The sequence below is a fragment of the Tupaia chinensis genome, unplaced genomic scaffold (assembly GCF_000334495.1).
Source record: "Tupaia chinensis unplaced genomic scaffold, TupChi_1.0 Scaffold000274_1, whole genome shotgun sequence".
Classification (NCBI taxonomy): Eukaryota; Metazoa; Chordata; class Mammalia; order Scandentia; family Tupaiidae; genus Tupaia; species Tupaia belangeri.
The window spans coordinates 1,080,013-1,086,480 of record NW_006159756.1 but is presented as its reverse complement, the minus strand read 5'-3'; the positions used below and the strand labels follow the sequence as shown (position 1 = coordinate 1,086,480).

Below are 6,468 nucleotides of genomic sequence, written 5' to 3'. Positions count from 1 at the left end.
TGCGTGCGCTCCGGCTGCCTCACCGGCCACGCTGGCTCCGCCTAGCTGCAGCTTGGGCCCCACCCCATGGCCAGACCCCCAGAGCGCCCCTGCAGCTCCTCTCACTCAGACCCTCATCATCCCGCTGCCAACAGACCCAGAGCCTCCCCCAGAAGCCCCTGGACCCTGCATGTACCCGGAGGGGCCCAGGATGCCCAGGGTCCGCTTTGCATCTCTGCACCATTGGGGACCTCCCCTGGCGCTGCATCTGTGCCCCATTTTCCCAGCAGCTCAGGCACTTTCTTCCACGCCCCACCCCCGAAGACTCAGCTCTGTCCCAGTGGCTGGTTCCTTGCCACTTGTGACTCAGGTCTGCCCCGATCCCGAGGGTGGGCTGTGGCCCCCTTAGTACAGGGTCAGGTTGCCTAGTCCTGTCTGGGCCAGGCCAGGTGATGGCGCTCCGCTCCTGGCATCCCCTAGCTGGGTCCTGGTTGGTACAAGGTGGAAATGAGGCATTGTCAAGGTCCCTGCGTGGCCAGCTTCCTGCGTCATGCTCTGAGGAAAGGGTCTTTGGGAGCTATCTGGGGACGAAGTAGGCTTCTCCTGGCAGCTGGGGCTGAGTTGGCCCGAGGTGGAACCCCCAGGGATCAGCACCTGTAATTCCCTGCCATGTCCTTCCAGATAGAGGCCATAGGCCTTGCGCGGGTCAGGGGCCACAGGTCTCTTAGAGAGGCTCTGGGCTGCTGAGGCTCCCTCTTTCTCATGGCAACCTACAAGGATGTTGCTCTTCTGTGGGGCCCATTGCCTGGGCTTCTGGGAGCGAGCAAATGCAGCGGATGGAAGAGCACCCCGTCGGGGTGAGCAGAGGCACCCCTCATCCCCATTGAGCAGTGTCAAGGAAGGCTGACCTTCCCGGCTCGGGACTGCACATCTCACTGGGTCCTAAGGCTGAGCGCCCCAGTGAGGGCTGCCTGGGCATTTTGTTATGACCTGCAGTGTGAACTGGTCAGCAGCCAAGGCCCTGGGGCCGTATGTGAGCGAAAGTTCACACTGCAGCTCCTGGCACTGCAGAAGGTGGCCTGCCTGCTCCAGGGGCCTCCGTGGCCTCCTGGGGGTGCTCTGGAGGAGTGGGTGATGGGCCATCTTCCCCCCACCTCCGCTAGGACTCTGTTGTCCCTGGGGGTACAGTGGCTCTAGGCCAGCGCTCACTCCTTCTCCCAAAAAAGGTCAGCCTCTGTTCCCATTTGTCACCTCCACTCCCTCAGCCCACTCCATTGAGCCCCTATTTTCCCCAACATCGCCCTGTGTCAGATCCGAGAGAACCCAGCTATCCTGTCACTGCCGTGGCCAACTTGGAAATCAGGGGGCGATGGGGACCATGGTTTCTCTCTTGGGGGTAGCGTCCTCAGCCAGGAGGAGGGGTCCCTCACACCCTCTGGGCTAGACCTCCATGTGCTGGCAACGGGAGCTACCGCTCGCTCTCCTGCTTGCTGCCAGCTTCCTGGGGCGCGTCGCTGTGGGCCATGGGCGACACAGGCTCCCGCGGAGTCGCTGTCTCCACGCTGCGCCTTTGCATGTGTGTTCCCTCTTGGTCTTGCTTGGAGAAGTCGTGATCCTCTGTCTGTGTTCGCTCTTGCTGTTCTCTTCCCTTCCCTTCCTCTCCTGTCCCCTCCATTCACCCCACTGGTCGTCTCCCCCACCTCTCTTCTTTTCTCTGTCCTCCTTTCCTCCTCTTCCCAACTCCCTTCTCCACCTGGGAGTTGTTTTACCTGGACCTGTCCTTTCTGTGGCCTGCTGGGGGACTCTCCCAGCTCCCCACCTGACACTAGTAGCACCTCTCTTCCACATTTGCTTTCGTCCTTTTCCTGTTGGTACCAGCTGTGACCTCGGTGTGCGGGTGGTCAGGGAGCATGGATGTGCCCCTTCTCGCCAGGTGAGCCATAAGGAGCCTCCTTTAGAGATGAGCCTCTCCTGAGTTTAAAGGCTGACGCTTGGTTTGCATCCTGACTGCACAGAAAGGCACTATCCATGGTTAGGCGGGGTGGGGGGCTGACTACTGACTGCTGGTTTCCATGGGCTCGGGGGAGAATGTCTCCCTTCCCCGGCTGCAGCTTAGCCATGCGTGGTTTCTCGGGCTCCCTCACAGTGTGTGACCAGGCCGGGGGTTTGCTCTCAGGCAGTTCAGAAGAGGCAGGAAATGCTCTAAGCCACTGCTTCAGCCTTTGGATTGGGGGTAGAACTGTGGACCGTGTGCAGCATCCAGCTCGGGGTATTAAGGAAAGGGCTGTGCAGGTGGATCCTGACATTCCTGTCCTGATGTCTGCCTGCTCCGAGCCCGGTGGCCTTTTCCCTCAGCTCTGGGTCAGCAGAGAGCTAAATGGGCGTGATTTGGACATTTCTGAAAAGAGAGGAAGAAAAGGGGAGCATTAAAATAAATTTTAGGCAATTTTTGGTAGTTCTGAACTACAAGAAACACCAGTGGGTCAGTTGACAAGGGTTTATGAGAAATGGGAGACCAGGAGAAGGGAAGACCTGGACATTGAAACCCGTCTCAGTAATCCCCTTGCTTCCTGGGAGAACGAGGAGCTCAGGTTGCGGCTTTCTTGCATGTTTTAGGAGAATTTAGAGTGTTAGAAAGAGGGCCAGGACCTCAACTTTTTGGACAGCCCAAGTTGGGGTTCTGTTTTAGTGGGGAACCCGAGGGTGTCCTTGCCGCTTTATTGCAGGGTCACGTTGCGGAACTCAGGCTTCCTGTCTGAGACAGCCTCACCTATAGCATCATTACCTGAAAACCTCAGGTCGGCTTGAGGTTGACAGGGGCCGTGGTCACTCTTCCTGAAGAACGAAGGCCATTAGATTCCAGACGGCTGTCTGTGCTGTTGGGAAGGTCTGTTGGAACAGATTTCATGTGATTTTTCTGTATTATTTGCCAAAAATAGCCCCATTTTGCTTTTCCCCCTTCTTCCCTCCCATCCTGGCAGACATTTGGTTTTGTTTTTCCCGGCTCCTTGGGAAAGTGTCCTGGTGGGTCCAGAGCCACTTTCTGTTGTGGTGTTGTGTTTGAATACTGGAGCAGAGAATGTCAGTGACCAACAGAGAGTGCCCCGTGGGGCAGATTTTTTCCTAGGTGATGTGGGAGCAGGGTTTTTCCTCCATGTAGCTTCTATTGTTTTTATTGGGAAGAAGCTTGAAGCGTTAGCCTAATATTCAGAATGTTGGTTCTGTCCCATGGTAAGTAGGTTATCAGACACTGCATAACTATCGTAAACGTGGTTTCCCCATCTGAAAAATGGGGTCCACATAGTCTTTATCTCTTAGGGTTGTACAGGTTAAAGACAGTTATCGTAGAGAACACAGGACAGTGGCTGATGTGGTACGTGGTGAATAAATGCTGTTGACAGAAATGGCAATACGTTGACCATAATACCCTGGCAATTTCACATGGCTTGGAGAATCCCTGGGGATTTTCAGGGCAGCCTGCACCATTTCTCTCATGCCCTAGTGGGTCACTGTGGATAATCCTGGAGAATGAAGTCCTGGCTGTCCATGCACTTCAGACCGTCCTCCGCTTACCTTATCTGGTCTTTTAGAAGAGGCTGGCCAGGCCCAGGAGACAGAGATAAACTGAACAGGCAGACTCATATCTTTGATTTTCCTTTTCGGCAGCATGAAGAAGCCTTAGTCCAGGACGGGAGTGGGACGAGTGCCTCCCATGCATCCTGTCCTAGCCATCGCCAGCCTTTGTCTTTCCAGTTTCCTTCCAGCTTCTCCTGTGGTACAGGATCTCTGTGGCAGACTGCAGGGTTTTTAAGAAGGAAGGAATGGGGAATTGGCATGTTGGGTCTTCCGGTGGTGAGTTGGACTGCTTCTCTGAGATGTGTGTGTGCACTGGTGTGCACATAGATGTGGCCCTGTGTGGACTTCCTGGCTTGGCTGTCACGGGGCTGTGGAGATCAAGAAGTCCTCTCTAACTGGAACTTTGAGGGAACTCCTTGATCCGTGATGGACTGAAGGACTGCAGTATGAGGACTCCCACCAAAGAAGGTGGACTTCATGCCATTGTCAATCGATACAGGAAATCCCAGAGACCAGAGGCTTATCTTGATTTGTCTGGAAGTTTTTTCCTCCCTCTTCCCTGCAAAGATTCCCGTGATGAGAGATGGGGCCGCAGTCCTCCTGTCCTTTGATTTGTTTTTGTTCTGTTTTGTGCTGTCAGGTCACTTGCTGAGCCATGGCGGGTACATCTTGTGTCCTCACAGGTTGTCCATCTTAATTCTTGTAGTCAGAATTTCCCAAAACCGAGTGTGATGGAGATGGGGACAGAGCAGTTGGGGCTGAGGACAGGAGGAATGGATATACCCCCATCTGCCAAGGCCCCTAGAATGTCCCGACGTCCCCAGTTACATCCTCATGCCAGCATGGCCGAAAGAAAGAGCAACCTGCCTCTCTCCCTCCTTTATTCCTCAGGTGGAGAAGAAATGGCATTGGGAACTTGCCTTCTAGATTTCCTTCTTTTATGACTCTTGACAAATTCTCTCCAGTATGCACAGGTTGTCACAGACTGCTTCTCCTCTCTATTTCTGTTGGTTCCCCTTGTTACCTGGGAGGTACAGGCTCCAGTTAAATCATTGGCTATGGGGCCAGCAGGTGGCGTGGTGGTTAAGGTGCTGGACTCCCACATGGCCAACCATGGTTCAAGTCCCAGACCTAGTGACTTGCTTTCTCACTCTCTCTCTCTGTCTCTCTGGCCGTTTCTCTCTGGTGAGCGCATGTGCCCTATAACAAATTAAAATAATAACAATAAATAAAATTAAATAATTCTTTTTTAAAAAATGAAAAAAAAAAACATCCTTGGCTATGTACTAACCATGTAGTTGATCCATGATAATCCTGGAGAATGAAGTCCTGGCTGTCCATGCACTTCAGACCGTCCTCCGCTTACCTTATCTGGTCTTTTAGAAGAGGCTGGCCAGGCCCAGGAGACAGAGATAAACTGAACAGGCAGACTCATATCTTTGATTTTCCTTTTCGGCAGCATGAAGAAGCCTTAGTCCAGGACGGGAGTGGGACGAGTGCCTCCCATGCATCCTGTCCTAGCCATCGCCAGCCTTTGTCTTTCCAGTTTCCTTCCAGCTTCTCCTGTGGTACAGGATCTCTGTGGCAGACTGCAGGGTTTTTAAGAAGGAAGGAATGGGGAATTGGCATGTTGGGTCTTCCGGTGGTGAGTTGGACTGCTTCTCTGAGATGTGTGTGTGCACTGGTGTGCACATAGATGTGGCCCTGTGTGGACTTCCTGGCTTGGCTGTCACGGGGCTGTGGAGATCAAGAAGTCCTCTCTAACTGGAACTTTGAGGGAACTCCTTGATCCGTGATGGACTGAAGGACTGCAGTATGAGGACTCCCACCAAAGAAGGTGGACTTCATGCCATTGTCAATCGATACAGGAAATCCCAGAGACCAGAGGCTTATCTTGATTTGTCTGGAAGTTTTTTCCTCCCTCTTCCCTGCAAAGATTCCCGTGATGAGAGATGGGGCCGCAGTCCTCCTGTCCTTTGATTTGTTTTTGTTCTGTTTTGTGCTGTCAGGTCACTTGCTGAGCCATGGCGGGTACATCTTGTGTCCTCACAGGTTGTCCATCTTAATTCTTGTAGTCAGAATTTCCCAAAACCGAGTGTGATGGAGATGGGGACAGAGCAGTTGGGGCTGAGGACAGGAGGAATGGATATACCCCCATCTGCCAAGGCCCCTAGAATGTCCCGACGTCCCCAGTTACATCCTCATGCCAGCATGGCCGAAAGAAAGAGCAACCTGCCTCTCTCCCTCCTTTATTCCTCAGGTGGAGAAGAAATGGCATTGGGAACTTGCCTTCTAGATTTCCTTCTTTTATGACTCTTGACAAATTCTCTCCAGTATGCACAGGTTGTCACAGACTGCTTCTCCTCTCTATTTCTGTTGGTTCCCCTTGTTACCTGGGAGGTACAGGCTCCAGTTAAATCATTGGCTATGGGGCCAGCAGGTGGCGTGGTGGTTAAGGTGCTGGACTCCCACATGGCCAACCATGGTTCAAGTCCCAGACCTAGTGACTTGCTTTCTCACTCTCTCTCTCTGTCTCTCTGGCCGTTTCTCTCTGGTGAGCGCATGTGCCCTATAACAAATTAAAATAATAACAATAAATAAAATTAAATAATTCTTTTTTAAAAAATGAAAAAAAAAACCATCCTTGGCTATGTACTAACCATGTAGTTGATCCATGGCAGATTTCAAAATCCATCTTGCAGATAGGGTGGAGAAAGAGACAGCGGAATCCACGAGTCTCTTCTCCCAACAACCTCGGCTTTGATTCAAGCTGTGGAGCGTCACTGGATACTTGCTGCAGGGCAGGGGCTGTGTAAGGCTGCCAGGCTTGTTTACTCTGGCCCTCATAATCTACTTCCGCCTCTTCTGTTTCCTTACTTGATCGGGAAAATCCAAGCCTAGTCTGCAGACGGC

General features: G+C 52.7%; 1 protein-coding gene across 1 annotated transcript in view; it reads left to right on the top strand.

Annotated features, from left to right (window-relative positions):
- IGSF9B (immunoglobulin superfamily member 9B) overlaps window positions 1-6,468 on the top strand; it is a 54,877-nt gene that overhangs the window by 44,158 nt on the left and 4,251 nt on the right. The gene's annotated exons all lie outside the window — the stretch shown is intronic.